The 16,066-nt window shown below is 40.1% G+C and overlaps 1 protein-coding gene and 1 pseudogene across 6 annotated transcripts in view; one reads left to right on the top strand and one right to left on the bottom strand.

Annotated features, from left to right (window-relative positions):
* The window catches only part of PDS5B (PDS5 cohesin associated factor B), a 192,376-nt gene that overhangs the window by 155,467 nt on the left and 20,843 nt on the right, over positions 1–16,066 (bottom strand). The gene's annotated exons all lie outside the window — the stretch shown is intronic.
* LOC133258330 (malate dehydrogenase, cytoplasmic-like) lies at positions 8,519–9,778 on the top strand (annotated as a pseudogene).

The raw sequence follows: 16,066 nt of genomic DNA on the forward strand, positions 1-16,066 counted from the left end.
TGCTTCTATTAGGTCCCTACCATTTCTGTCCTTTATTGAGCCCATCTTTGCATAAAATGTTCCCTTGGTATCTCTAATTTTCTTGAAGAGATCTCTAGTCTTTCCCGTTCTGTTGTTTTCCTCTATGTCTTTGCATTGATCACTGAGGAAGGCTTTCTTATCTCTCCTTGCTATTCTTTGGAACTCTGCATTCAGATGCTTATATCTTTCCTCTTCTCCTTTGCTTTTCGCTTCTCTTCTTTTCACAGCTATTTGTAAGGCCTCCTCAGACAGCCATTTTGCTTTTTTGCATTTCTTTTCCATGGGGATGGTCTTGATCCCTGTGTCCCGTGCAATGTTACAAACCTCCGTCCATAGTTCATCAGGCACTCTATCAGATCTAGTCCCTTAAATCTATTTCTCACTTCCAGTGTATAATCATAAGGGATTTGATTTAGGTCATACCTGAATGGTCTAGTGATTTTCCCTACTTTCTTCAATTTAAGTCTTAATTTGGCAATAAGGAGTTCATGATCTGAGCCACAGTCAGCTCCTGGTCTTGCTTTTGCTGATCGTATAGAGCTTCTCCATCTTTGGCTGCAAAGAATATAATCAATCTGATTTTGGTGTTGACCATCTGGTGATGTCCATGTGTAGAGTCTTCTCTTGTGTTGTTGCAAGAGGGTGTTTGCTATGACCAGTACGTTCTCTTGGCAAAAGTCTGCTAATTTTTGCCCTGCTTCATTCCATACTCCAAGGCCAAATTTGCCTGTTACTCCAGGTGTTTCTTGACTTCCTACTTTTGCATTCCAATCCCCTATAATGAAAAGGACATCTTTTTTGGGTGCTAGTTCTAAAAGGTCTTGTAGGTCTTCATAGAACCGTTCTATTTCAGCTTCTTCAGCATTACTGGTTGGGGCACAGACTTGGATTACTGTGATACTGAATGGTTTGCCTTTGGAACAAACAGAGATCATTCTGTCGTTTTTGAGACTGCATCCAGGTACTGCATTTCGGACTCTCTTGTTGATCATGATTGCTACTCCATTTCTTCTAAGGGATTCCTGCCCACAGTAGTAGATACCATGGTCATCTGAGTTAAATTCACCCATTCCAGTCCATTTTAGTTCACAGTTTCCTAGAATGTTGACTTTCACTCTTGCCATCTCCTGTCTGACCAACCCCAATTTGCCTTGATTCATGGACCTAACACTCCAGGTTCCTATGCAATATTGTTCTTTATACCATCAGACCTTGCTTCTATCACCAGTCACAAGCTGGTAAGGCTTGTGACTTAAGCTGATGAGTGAAAGTGAAGTTGCTCAGTCATGTCCGACTCTTTGCAACCCCATGAACTGTAGCCTACCAGGCTCCTCTGTTCATGGGATTCTCCAGGCGAGAGTACTGGAGTGGGTTGCCGTTTCCTTCTCCAGGAGATCTTCCCAACCCAGGGATCAAACCCGGGTCTCCCTCATTGCAGGCAGACGCTTTACCATCTAAGCCACCAGCCAGGAGTACTGATTCAGAGGTGGTTCAACCACAGCTCAGGAATTTGTTTTAGATGAGACAAATAAGAAACATGCACATGGTTTCACTTCTCACTAGAGTGCAATCTCTCTCTTGCAGATGAGTTCTCTCTGCAAATACCGTCAACATTTATAAATGGATGAATTATATAGACAGGCAAAAGAAACAAAAAAAACACTAGATCATCTAAATTAAAACTGTTCACTACTACTGATTTATATATCTCTATATAAATCAGATCTATAAATGGATGAATTATATAGACAGGCAAAAGAAACAAAAAAAACACAAGATCATCTAAATTAAAACTGTTCACCACTACTGATTTATATATCTCTCAGAGTAAATCAGGAAGAGAAATTCCTTAATATAACAGTAATTCAGAATTAAAGAGCAAATAATTAAACAGTTACAAAACACCAGAGCATTTCCATTTAAACAAGTGCAAGATACAAATGCTCACAATAACTATTTGGATTCATAAAGTGTCAAAGAACAAAACTTCCCAGTCCAACTATATTCAACCAGAAGAAAAGAGGGTTTACTACCTTGGGAAAATAAATAGTAATCCCGAAGGCTTTTGGTATGATTGTATTACTCTCTTGACTCTAATTCTATCCCATTTCCTTGACTCTTTCTCCTCCACATGCCAGTTTCAACCCCAAGATATTAAGCAAGAGCAGCATGAACTACATTCTTTTGTATTTACATGTAGACATGGGTTTAACAGAAAAGTAGTGAAAATTACCTACATGTCCTACAACAGAAAAGTTAAGCAGTTTTGGATATAATTGTACAAAACTAAAACTGATGATCCAATTTATGAGCTAACTCAGACCAAAGACCAAAATACATCAAGTTGGAAACGCAAAACAATATACACAGCATTATCTCCATTTGTGTTTTTAAAATATTTTAAAAAAAAAAATTTTTTTAAAGAAAAAGTAATTGCCAATTCATGCTTAGCATCTTGACATATTTCTAGAACTCAAGATGTAACTACTAGGGAAGTGTTTGGCTTCAGGTAAGTACATTATGAATACAGTATTCTGAAAACAAAAGTCTACTCCTAGGTTGACAAATTACCTTATTTAACACAGTAAATGAAAGAATAAAACTAGCATTCACTGCACACCTATCTGCCAAGAACTACATAAATTACTTTAATGTATGCATCTTTCCAGGAACCATGAGATGTATGAGTAGGTTCATGCTTAGAAAGGATTAATAGAAGCAACAGGTCCATAAGCCCAACAAGGTCATACCATTTGTAACTTGACAAAGCTGCAATTTAATTTCAAACTTAATTCCAGTGGAGTGTTATTTAGCCATCAAATTAAAGAAGGAAATCTTGTCATTTCAACTACACAGATGGAGCTTGAGGGTATTACGCTAAGTGAAATAACTCAGAGAGAGAAAGACAAATACTGTATGATCCCACTTACATGAGGAATCTAAACAAAACAAAACACAATTCATAGACATAGGGAACAAATTAGATTGGTGGTTTGCCGGAGCTAGAAGGTGAGGCTGGCAAAATGGGTGAATGTGGTGAAAAAGTACAAACTTCTAGTTATAAAATAAGTTATGGGGATGCAAATGCAGCATGGTGACTAAATACTGCACTGCACACTTGACATTGGCTAAAAGAGTAAATCTTAGAAGAAAATAAAGTATAACTGTGTGGTGATGGATGTTAACTAGTGTGATCATTTCACAATATATACAAACATCAAATAACTAAGTTGTACACCTAAAACTAATGTTATATGTCAATTATATCTCAATTTTTAAAACATGTTAACTTTAGTAATTAGCCCTTATATTGCAGTAATTCTCCAATATTAACTTCCCACAATTTGCCAACCCTTAGAAACTCAATGTCCTTTTCCTTCTCCTTGTCACTTCTCTAAAAAATTCATTGTTCTTTCATTAGTCTTATTTGTAGGGTCCCAGCCAATTAATTTAGAATGGAGAGAGAAAACAGATTTTTCTTCTCCCATACAAAAGATTAGCAAGAAAAAGGACAGATAATACTCATGTATGTATAGGAGTTCACAGAAGAATGTGACTCAAGGGGATGTTTAAAATCTGGGTGGGGCTTATGTAACATCTTAATAGGGAAAGGGCACTGATAGGAAAATAAATGACTTTTTGAAAAGATTAATGGGCCCTGACAAGAGCAGAAGGGAGATTCAGTTTTGGGATAGTAGCTGTGGAGACCTCATCTCCAGGGGTAAGAGTCAACCTTCCCTACGTTGACTGCTCCAGTTCAGTTCAGTCTCTCAGTTGTGTCCAACTCTTTGCATCCCATGGACTGCAGCATGCCAGGCCTCCCTGTCCATCACCAACTCCCGGAGTTTGCTCAAACTCATGACCATCAAGTAAGTGATGCCATCCAGCCATCTCATCCTCTGTCGTCCCCTTCTCCTACTGCCCCCAATCCCTCCCAGCATCAGGGTCTTTTCCAATGAGTCAGTTCTTCACATCAGGTGGCAAAAGGACTGGTGCTTCAGCATCAGTCCTTTCGATGAATATTCAGGACTGATTTCCTTTAGGATGGACTGGTTTGATCTTCTTGCAGTTCAAGGGACTCTCAAGAATTTTCTCCAACACCACAGTTCAAAAGCATAAATTCTTAAGTGCTCAGTCTTCTTTATGGTCCAACTCTCACATTCATATACGACTACTGACATGCCTCTTGAGAAACCTATATGCAGGTCAGGAAGTAACAGTTAGAACTGGACATAGAACAACAGACTGGTTCCAAGTAGGAAAAGGAGTACGTCAAGGCTGTATATTGTCACCCTGCTTATTTAACTTACATGCAGAGTACATCATGAGAAACGCTGGGCTGGAAGAAGCACAAGCTGGAATCAAGATTGCCAGGAGAAATATCAATAACCTCAGATATGCAGATGACACCACCCTTATGGCAGAAAGTGCAGAGGAACTCAAAAGCCTCTTGATGAAAGTGAAAGTGGAGAGTGAAAAAGTTGGCTTAAAGCTCAACATTCAGAAAACGAAGATCATGGCATCTGGTCCCATCACTTCATGGGAAACAGATGGGGAAACAGTGGAAACAGAGTCAGACTTTATTTTGGGGGCTCCAAAATCACTGCAGATGGTGACTGCAGCCATGAAATTAAAAGACGCTTACTCCTTGGAAGGAAAGTTATGACCAATCTAGATAGCATATTCAAAAGCAGAGACATTACTTTGCCAACAAAGGTCCGTCTAGTTAAGGCCATGGTTTTTCCAGTGGTCGTGTGTGGATGTGAGAGTTGGACTGTGAAGAAGGCTGAGCGCCGAAGAATTGATGCTTTTGAACTGTGGTGTTGGAGAAGACTCTTGAGAGTCCCTTGGACTGCAAGGAGATCCAACCAGTCCATTCTGAAGGAGATCAGCCCTGGGGTTTCTTTGGAAGGAATGATGCTAAAGCTGAAACTGCAGTACTTTGGCCACCTCATGCAAAGAGTTGACTCAATGGAAAAGACCCTGATGCTGGGAGGGATTGGGGGCAGGAGGAGAAGGGGACGACAGAGGATGAGATGGGTGGATGGCATCACTGACTCGATGGACATGAGTCTGAATGAACTCTGGGAGTTGGTGATGACAGGGAGGCCTGGCATGCTGCGATTCATGGGGTCACAAAAGAGCTGGATACAACTGAGTGACTGAACTGACTGGAAAAAGTATAGCTTTGACTAGATAGACCTTTGTCAGTAATGTCTCTACTTTTTAATATGCTGTCTAGGTTTGTCATAGCCTTTCTTCCACTGAACAAGTATCTTTTAATTTCATGGCTGCAGTCACCATCTGCAGTGATTTTGAAGCCCAAAAATAAAGTCTGTCACTGTTTCCATTGTTTCCCATCTATTTGGCATGAAGTGAAGGAACCGGATATCATGATCTTCATTTTCTGAAAGTTGAGTTTTAAGCCAGCTTCTTCACTCTTCTCTTTCACCTTCATCAAGAGGCTCTTTAGTTCTTCTTTGCTTTCTGCCATAAGGGTGGTGTCATCTGCATATCTGAGGTTACTGATTTTTCTCCCGGAAGTCTTGATTCCAGCTTGTGCTTCATCCAATCCAGCATTTCACACGATGTACTCAGTATATTAAGTTAAATAAGCAAGGTGACAATATACAGCCTTGACGTACTCCTTTCTCAATTTGGAACCAGGTCGTTGTTTCGTGTCCAATTCTAACCATTGCTTTTTGACCTGCGTACAGATTTCTCAAGAGACAGGTAAGGTGGTCTGGTATCCCATCCCTTTAAGAATTTTCCACAGTTTGTCGTGACCCACACATTTCAAAGGCTTTAGCACAGTCAATAAAGCAGATGTTTTTCTGGAATTCTGCCCCAGGAAGGGGATTTACAATTGAGTTCTTCAAGGAAGCTCCACTTTTAGGCAGATAAAGAAATCTCAGGAACTCAAATGTTTTCTTCTCAAAATAATTTTTATACCATGAGAGCTTATTTCTGGATCTCTTTATATGTCAAGACAATAGCAAGAGAAGAGAGAGACTGGGCTCAACTCTGAATACAACAAGGATAAGTGGAGATTTATAACCAAAAAAAAAAAAAAAAAAGAATAAAACTTTCGTGTTTCAAAGGGTAACATCAAAAAACTGAAACGAATACCAACAGAATATATATAAATCATATATATCTGCTAAAGGGGCTTGTATCTAGAATACATTAAAAAAACTACTAAAACTCAACTGTAAAATGGACACAGGAACTGAATAGCTTTCCAAAGAAGATACTTGATTGCTCCACGTCATTAAGAGGAAATGCAAATCAAAACCACAATGAGATACCTGCTCACAGCCACTAGAATGGCTATAAACAATTATCATTCAATCAAAAATAAATAATTTTTTTTAAAAAACAGACAATAACAAGTGTGGGCAAGGATGTAAAGAATTAAAATCTTCATACACTGATACCAAGAATGCAAAATGGTGTAACAGCTTTGAGATTTCCTCTAACAGTTAAATGGAGTTAGTATCTGATCCAGCAATTCCATTCCTAGGTATATACTCGAGAAATAAAAACATGTCGGTATATAAACTTATACATGAATGCTTATTACAGTATTACTCAATAATAGATAAAATGGCAACAACCCAGATGCCCATCAATTAATCAATGGATAAAATACAGTCTACCCATATAATGGAGTATTTGGCAATAACAAAAATGAAGTATGATATATACTTCAAAATTGTGAACTTTGACAACATCAAGCTAAAGACACGATTACAAAGAATCAAATATTAAAAGATTCCACTAATATGAAATGTACTGAATAGGGAGATCTACAGAGACAGAAAGCAGATTGATGGTTGAAGTGGGGAAGGGAAAGGGGAATGAGATGTTAGGGGGTACTGGGTAAGAGGTGTTGGGTTTCTTTGAGGGGTAATGAAATGTTCTAAATTGACTGCAGTAGCAAATGCACAATTCTGTAAATATACTAAACCACTGAGCTGCACACATTAAATTAGTGAACTGTATGGTATGAACTATACCTAAACAAAGACGTTTACAACACCAGTGGGATGAAAGTGATAATAAATCATACAAGCAAAGAAGAGAAGTCTGAAAGTGTACACCTGGAATAAGGAAACCACTGAAAAATTTCACTTGAGCTAAATTTTGAAAATGATGCACAAAGTTGCCCACAGAGCAAACCAGAAGAGGACTGCAGGTGAAATTAAAAGCATGTGCAGATGCACAGACATGCAAGAGAATATGACAGTCCTGGATAATTTCACACAGCCAGAACTCAGCAATTCTGTTGTGAAGTAACTAAACATTCTGCTGCAGAGGGAAACAGAGACAGATTCACCAAGAGCCATGAACGCTCAACTTCATTGTTTTTAACTTGCATTTATTTATTTTGGCCTTGCTGGGTCTTTGTTGTTGCAAGGACTTCTCTAATTGTGGCACAAGGGTTTAGTTGCCCCGTGGCATGTAGGATCTGTGACCAGGGATTGAACCCATGTCCCGTGTACCGGGAGATCCTTAACTGGACCACCAGGAAAGTCCTTCAATTTATTTTTTCTTGTAAGCAAGGTGAAGTTAACATTCTAACCAAGGGAATAAAATGATCAAATGTGTTTTCCATAAACTATTTTGACAGTTCCTGGAGGACAGACTGAAAAAGGTAGGAATGGAGTTAAGAGATTGACTCAGAGGCTACGATATTAATTTAAGAAAAAATAATGAGCTCTTTTTTGTGGCACCTCGGAGGTGGTGAGCAGCTTCAGGATGAAACTGAAGATCTCCTTCCCAGACATTAGATGCCAGAAGCTCATTGAAGACGATGAGAGTCAACTTTGTACTTTATGAGACACGTGTAGTCACAGAAGTTGCTGCTAGTGCTCTGGGGGAAGAATGCAAGGCTTAGTTCTGTGGCAAGTCAGTGGTGGGAACGACAAACAGGTTTCCACGTTTTTTCACCTATGGCCATGTCCACCTGCTACTAATGGGCAGTCCTGCAAAGACCAAGAAGACCGGAAAGAAAGTGCAAACATGTTCAGGGTTACACTGTGGACACCCATCTAAGTGTTTTCAATTTGTCGTTTTTTTTTAAAGGTAGAAAAGGAATATTCCTGCAGGCACTGATACTGCTGTGGCTCAACAACTGGGAACCAAAACAGAACTCCCAAACTGCTAGAATTACCAAACTTTTCAATCTCTCTAAAGACCATAATGCTCTCAAGCACGCTGTGAGAAAGCCCCCAAACAAACAGGGTCCGAAACTTAGGGCCAAGGCACACAAGAGTCAGTGTCTGTATTTCACATGTTCTGCAACACAAACATCAGTATATTACCCTGAGGGAACAGTGTACCAAGAAAAATAAAGGCTGACTGCAGAATATGCTAAACTTGTGGCCAAGAAAATGGAGGAGGCCAAAGAAAAATGCCAGAAAGAGACTACCAAGAGAGGGAGGCTGTCCTCTCCAAGAGCTTCCACCTCTGAGGCCAGTCAAAACTAAGATGTGAGTTGGTTCCAGGACAGAGGTGACCCGACTGCCTGAGGCTCATTTGGCAGGTGCAGAAGTCTCCATGCCCTTCCCAATCATGTCTGAACCAATCCGAGTCCTTGTGACTGGAGGAGCTGTTCAAATTGCATATTCACTGTTGTACAGTATTGGAAATGGATCTGTCTTCAGTAAAGAATGGCTTATCATTCTCGGCTGTTGGCTATCACTCCCATAATGGGTGTCCTGATGGAGCTGCAAGACTGTGCCCTGCCCCTCCTGAAAGATGTCATCACAACAAAGAAGAGATTGCCTTCAAAGACCTGGATGTGGCCACTCTTATGGGCTCCATGCCAAGAAGGGATGGCATGGAGTGGAAAGATTTACTCAAAGCAAATATGAAAATCTTCAAATGCCAGGGTGCAGCCTTGGACAAATATGCCAAGAAGTCAGTTAAGGCTATGGTGGTGGGAAACCCAGCCAATACTAACTGCCTGATTATCTCTAAGTCAGCGCCATCCATCCCGAAGGACAACTTCAGTTGCTTGACTCGTTTGGATCACAACCGAGCTAAAGCTCAGACTGCTCTTAAACTTGGAGTGACTTCTGATGATGTAAAGAATGCCATCATCTGGGGAAACCATTCCTCAACTCAGTATCCAGATGTCAACCATGCCAAGGTAAAACTGCAAGGAGTGGAAGTTGGTGTTTATGAAGCTCTGAAAGATGACAGCTGGCTCAAGGGAGAATTCATCAGGGCCGTGCAGTAGCATGATGCTGCTGTCATCAAGGCGCAGAAACTGCCCAGTGCCACATTAGCTGCAAAAGCCATCTGTGACCACGTCAGATACATCTGGTTTGGAACCCCAGAGGGAGAGTTTGTGTCCATGGGCATTATCTCTGATGGCAACTCCTATGGTATTCCTGATGATCTCCTTTACTCGTTCCCTGTTACAATCAAGGATAAGACCTAGAAGGTTGTTGAAGGTCTCCCTATTAATGATTTCTCACGTGAGAAGATGGATCTTACTGCAAAGGAACCAGCAGAAGAGAAAAAAACCGCATTTGAATTTCTTGCCTCTGCCTGACTAGACAATCATTTCAATGTTACTAAATGCTCCAAAGCTGAAGAACCTAACTGTCATCTTTGACTCTAGTGCGAAATAATAATGCCATATTTAAATTACTTGTGAAAAACAACACACTTTAAAGATTGTGTGCTTCTTGGTACAAGTTTGTAATGGTACATGTTTATTATCATACTGTTACTGCCGCATTCTAAAATAAATATATATTCAAGTGAAAAGAAAAACAAAACTAAGATGTTCTCAGAGTAACAATAAGGTCAGATGTTAAAAAAAGAAAAGAAACAACAACAAATAGGAGGAGCTACACTAAACCGGAAGCAATAAGCATACAGGAGAGGAGACAACGTGAGGAAAAAAATTAATTTTAATAACTAATGGAGAGAAAAGAAAAACTAATTAAGGAATGAAAATCAGGAGTAAGGTCAAACTTCAGATGTTGATTTGAGGGTAACCAACGTTGAATAGAAACCATAGAAATGAATGACACTGTGCAAGAAAAGCTCCGAATGGAAAGGGTAGGGGGGAGACAAAATACTGTGGAATAGTTTTTCCTCAAATTGAACCATCCCTATAAAACCAATTCACATTAGTAAAATCCATAATTAGTGTATTAAGAAACTAACCATAAAGGTCAATACTACTTCATGAAAAAATTAGATGGCTCTAAAAAGAAAAGGGTGATAATTTCAGTCTCATTTAATCTTTTCAACTGAAAAGTTTTTACAGTTTCAGCCTAAACACAGAAGCGTGTAATAATAAAGAGGAAAAGGAATAACAACATACTTCATACCTACCTAGCCTGAGCTAGTTCTAAACAGTTAACATCTATTAATTCATTTAATCCTCACCAGCAACCATGTGACCAAGGTATGAAATCTCCTTTCCTAGAAAGTGAGGCATAAAGAGGTTAAGTAATTTGCCCAAGGCTAAAAGGCCCATAAGGTGTGGGACAAGGACTAACAAAGCTCCAGAGGCCACATGTTTTACCACTGTAGTGGCTCTCAAAGTCAAGTACTAGGCTTTCAGGGTGAAAACAAAAAAAATGTTGGTTCAAATGTTGGGTCTACCACAAGCTTTCGCATATTGGTAACTTAAGCAATTCGGTCTGTCTCCTCAGCCATAAGAAGGAAATAATGATAGCATCATAGGATTATTGTTAAGTATTTTAAGTCATAAATACCACACACCCAATTATTACCTTCCATGACTTGCTTGGTGGTTCAGATGGTAAAGAATCTAACTGCAATGTGGGAGACCTGGGTTCAGTCCCTGGATTGGGAAGATCCACTGGAGAAGGGAACAGCTACCCACTCCAGTATTCTTGCCTGGAGAACTCCACGGACAGAGGAGCCTGCCAGGATACAGTCCATGGGGGTTGCAAGAAGTCGGACACGACTGAGCAACTTTTACTTTCACTTACTACCAAACAATAATAATAAACATATACTGAGCACATATTGGCAGACATCAAGACACAACCAAAGACACTTCACACAGACTATTTTATCTGATCTTCAAAATAGTCTCAAAAAGAATCATTACTCTCCTAGCCATTTTTACAGGTTAGCAAACAGATTCGAAGAGATGAAGAGACTTGTGCATGGTTGTGTTGTATGGTAAAATGATTATAAAATGGCTCCAATTCTCCACCCCTCCTAGATCCAACTCCTGGCAATGTGATAATGCAGCTCCCCCCACCAAGAGGTAGAGCTGATTTCCCCATATTCTGAATGTCGTCTGGCCTCACAACTTGACTTGAACCAACAGAACGTGGCAGAAAAGATGTGTCAGTTCCCAGGGTGAGGTCTACTTGTTTCCTCTCTATCCTAGGTGACATCAACTCAGCTGAAATGAGCCAAATCTAGCCCAGATGATCGGAACCATCCATGTGACCTACAGATTTATGAGTAATAACACGCACTCTGATGAGTAATCACACACACTCATTTTAAGCCACTGACATGGGGGTGGGGGGATTGCTACAGAGCAATAGTTAACTGAAACTTAGGATAAGCGTGACTATAGCCATGAAATTAAAAGACGCTTACCCCTTGGAAGGAAAGTTACGACCAACCTAGACAGCATATTCAAAAGCAGAGATATTACTCTGCCAACAAAGGTCTGTCTAGTCAAAGCTATGGTTTTCCCAGAAGTCATGTATGGATGTGAAAGTTGGACTATAAAGAAAGCTGAGTGCTGAAGAATTGATGCTTTTGAACTGTGGTGTTGGAGAAGACTCTTGAGACTCCCTTGGACTACAAGGAGATCCAACTAGTCCATCCTAAAGGAGATCAGTCCTGGGTGTTCATTGGAAGGACTGATGTTGAAGCTGAAACTCCAATACTTTGGCCACCTGATGCAGAGAACTGACTCACTGGAAAAGACCCTGATGCTGGGAAAGATTAAAAGTGGGAGGAGAAGGGGACGACAGAGGATGAGATGGTTGGATGGCATCACCGACTCAATGGACATGAGTTTGGGTAAACTCCGGGAGTTGGTGATGGACAGGGAGGCCTGATGTGCTGCGATTCATGGAGTCGCAAAGCGTCGGATGTGACTGAGCGGCTGAACTGAACTGAGGGATGAAATTTAAAGCCAGGTAGTCTGACTCTAGGCTCACCCTCCTAATCACTGCATTATTATAATTTCTAGTTTCAGAGTAGATATGACACACAATGCTACTATACTATTTTCAGTTGTGAAAATAAATGAAGTCATTTATGTTCATTGTTCTGTATTCTTTAATTTATAAAAGCTCAAAATAGTAAATGTAAGTCTCACCCTAGAGGTAAACAAACAAGTAAAAAAATCTAAAAAGTATATCAGATCTAGATTCAAAACTCAACTGTTACCAACCACCAGTCCATTATTAAATACTGGATAGTGAAAAGTAAAAAAGAAAAAAATAATGCACATTTTGAATATATTTACACTTCTTTCAAAATAAATATTTAGTACAGGGTATCCTGATTAACTCCCCAAGTATTATGATATGTGCCTATATTAATTTGTATTAACTGTCACTCTAAACTAATTCACTTTGCTTCCCAATTCACCGACACACATAACACACCATATCACTTAGCCACCTATATGCATCTATGGCCATACTGTTCCTTTGTTAGATTTTAGTTTCCACCAAAGAATGCAGAAATGATTCCATTAAACTGGAAGTTAAGACTGCCACCCAGCCACTTTGGGTTATTCATGCCAATGAATCAACAAACAAAGAAGGGGTTACAGAACCGATTAGGGTGACTGACCTCACAATCAAGGGGAAGTCTAGTGCCTACTACACAAGAGGGGCTCCCAGAAAGTATGTCTGGAATGCAGGAGTTTCTCTGGGAGGCCATTTAGTATTTCCATGTACTGTGATTAAAGTCAATGGAAACAGTCAGGCAGGACTGCTAATGACCCAGACCCTTAAGGAATGAAGAGTCAGGTCACCCCATCAGGCAAGAAACCACCATGAGCTGAGATACTGCCAAGAGAGGGAATACGGAGTGACAGCAGAAAGTAATTATAGACAGCAACTACTACAACATGACTAGTTGTAGAAATGAAAATTCTAATGAGTATTCTTCTTATGATACAAAATATTTCTATTTATATTAACCGATTTATCTCCCTTTTGATAATCATCTGATAGTACCTAATCACATATCATATCTTGGTATCTGAGTTACAGGAAGTTAAGTAGAAAATGTGACACAGGTAGAAAGGAAATTAACCCACCTATGGATAAAGAGATTTTGTATTCTCTCTTAAAGAGAGGATTTGTATGTTATCAGATGAACAAAGGATAGTTGAGTTACGTTCACCAGAAGTATAGTTTCACAACTGTCTTTATCTGTAAGATAAATACGATGAAAAGAGGTGTGCATTGGTGCCACGGTGACAAAGGATGGTCTGTGATGGCTTTTTAACTTGCTGGGTAGCAATTATATTTTTCCAAATACATTTTTCACAGTTCTGGGTTTGGTTCAGTTCAATTCATTGCTCAGTCGTGTTCGACTCTGCAACCCCAGGGACTACAGCATGCCAGGCCTCCCTGTCCATCACCAACTCCCAGAGCTTGCTCAAACTCACATCCATCGAGTCGGTGATGCAATCCAGCCATCTTGCCCTGTTGACCCCTTTTCCTCCTGCCATCTATCTTTCCCAGCATCAGGGTCTTCTCCAGTGAGTCAGTTCTTTGCATCAGGTGCCCAACGTGTTGGGAGTTTCAGCTTCAGCATCAGTCCTTCCAATGAATATTCAGGACTGATCTCCTTTAGGATGGACTGGTTGGATCTCCTTGCAGTTGAAGGGACTCTCAAGAGTCTTCTCCAACACCACAGTTCAAAAGCATCAATTCTTTGGCGCTCAGCTTTCTTTATAGTCCAACTCTCACAATCATACATGACTATTGAAAAAACCATTATTTTGACTAGATGGACCTTTGTTGGCAAAGTAATTAATGTCTGTGCGTTTTAATATGCTGCCTAGGTTGGTCGTAACTTTTCTTCCTTTTAATTTCATGGCTGTAGTCACCATCTGCAGTGATTTTGGAGCCCAAAGAAATAGTCTTGTCACTGTTTCCACTGTTTCCCCATCTATTTGCCATCAAGTGATGGGACCAGATGCCATGATCTTAGTTTTCTGAATGCTGAGCTTTAAGCCAACTTTTTCACTCTCCTCTTTCACTTTCATCAAGAGGCTTTTTAGTTCCTCTTCACTTTCTGCCATAAGGATGGTGTCATCTGCATATCTGAGGTTATTGATATTTCTCCCGGCAATCTTGATTTCAGCTCGTACATCATCCAGCCCAGCACTTCACATGATGTATTCTGCATGTAAGTTAAAAAAGCAGGGTGACAATATACCCTGACAATATAGAATTGGCTTAAAAAAAAAAAAAAAAATCAATCCCCAGGAGATACAGAAGACAAAAGAAAAGCAGCCACCAGGTTTGGAATGCTAAAGTTCAGGGGTTATGGCAGCCCTCACACATTGTCAAGGATCTCTGGCTCACCTTCATGGGCACAGGGCGGCAACCGGCCTACAGTTTTCCTAGCTTCTGTCAGATCCCCATCTCTGCTTTGCCAAGTAATACTGAGGCAGGCCTTTGTGCATCTGCACAGTTAGGTGTATCACACCTACTGCAGGATACCTACATCATCAAGGTTACAGGTGTGGAGGCAGTGAGAGCCATGAAGGTTCAAGTCTGGGCTCACAGGTTTCAACTCATTTCTATAAGTTCCGAAAATTCTTTGTAGTTCCAGGTTAACCTTACTCTCCATCACTCCATGTCCGTGTTCAGTTCCCACTTACCAGCCCTGCTGACATCAAGCCCAGCATCAGATTTAGTGTATATAACCAGTTCCTACAACTGGGAAACATTCAAAAGAAGAAAATCATGGCATCCGGTCGCACCCCTCCATGGCAAACAGATGGGGGAAAAGTGGAAACAGTGACAGATTTTATTTTCTTGGGTTCCAAAATCACTGCGGATGGTGACTGCAGCCATGAAATTAAAAGAAACTTGCTCCCTGGAAGAAAAGCTATGACAAACCTAGATACATATTAAAAAGCAGAGGCATCAGTTTTCCAACAAAGGCCTGTATAGTCAAAGCCACAGTTTTTTCAGTAATCATATACAAATGTGAGAGCTGGACCATAAAGAAGGCTAGGCCAGAAGAATTGATGCTTTTCAACTGTGGTGCTGGAGAAGACTCTTGAGAGTCCCTTGGGCAAAGAGGTCAACACATTTCAGTACTTTTTTTTATAAATACCAAGAGAAGTAAAAGTCAAACACACCTGAAAACCACGTTTTCTTCCAATAGTACCTAGTCCCGGGTTCCACTGCTATCTATCAGAGGCTGGTGCTAAGAAAGCGGAAAAGAAACAGCAGAAGAAATATGGCTGTCCCTTTCACAAGTTTTTGCAAACACTGTTCAGCTCCAGGCTTTTCATTAAATAACTACCTACTTAATCCAAATACATGATGTAATAATACTGTGAGTCTCTATCTTATTCTAAAAACACAGGCCTAAAACAAGGTGTGTGTTAAGTCAGCAACTGTGCTTCAGGCCAGGTGAAATGAATGAAAATGAGTCTGAAGAATTCTAACAGCTTTTATCAACTCATTAACCCTTCCTCATAAAACAATTATTAAAAAAATTCTGGGTAAAATACTTTTAAAAATGATTTGAAGGCAGAAGAAAGCACCACGAGTAGGAAGAAATTGGAAATTTGACCACTGAAAGAAGGGAAGTACATTGGAAGAGGTTCAAAGTTACACAGCTTTTTCCCTGAGGGTACTCCCCATCTACAATGGCACAAGACTACTAGAACTCAAGCAAAAAGCTGCAGGCTTATTCATGTCATGGCCACAGAGTGGTTAAAAATTTAGAGGGCGAATTCAGAAAATGAGTGAGTCACAGAAGCAGAAACCTCAAAAACTAATACAAACTCCTTCCAATTCCTCACTGACCCCTG

Source organism: Bos javanicus, chromosome 12 (genome assembly GCF_032452875.1).
Source record: "Bos javanicus breed banteng chromosome 12, ARS-OSU_banteng_1.0, whole genome shotgun sequence".
Classification (NCBI taxonomy): domain Eukaryota; kingdom Metazoa; phylum Chordata; class Mammalia; order Artiodactyla; family Bovidae; genus Bos; species Bos javanicus.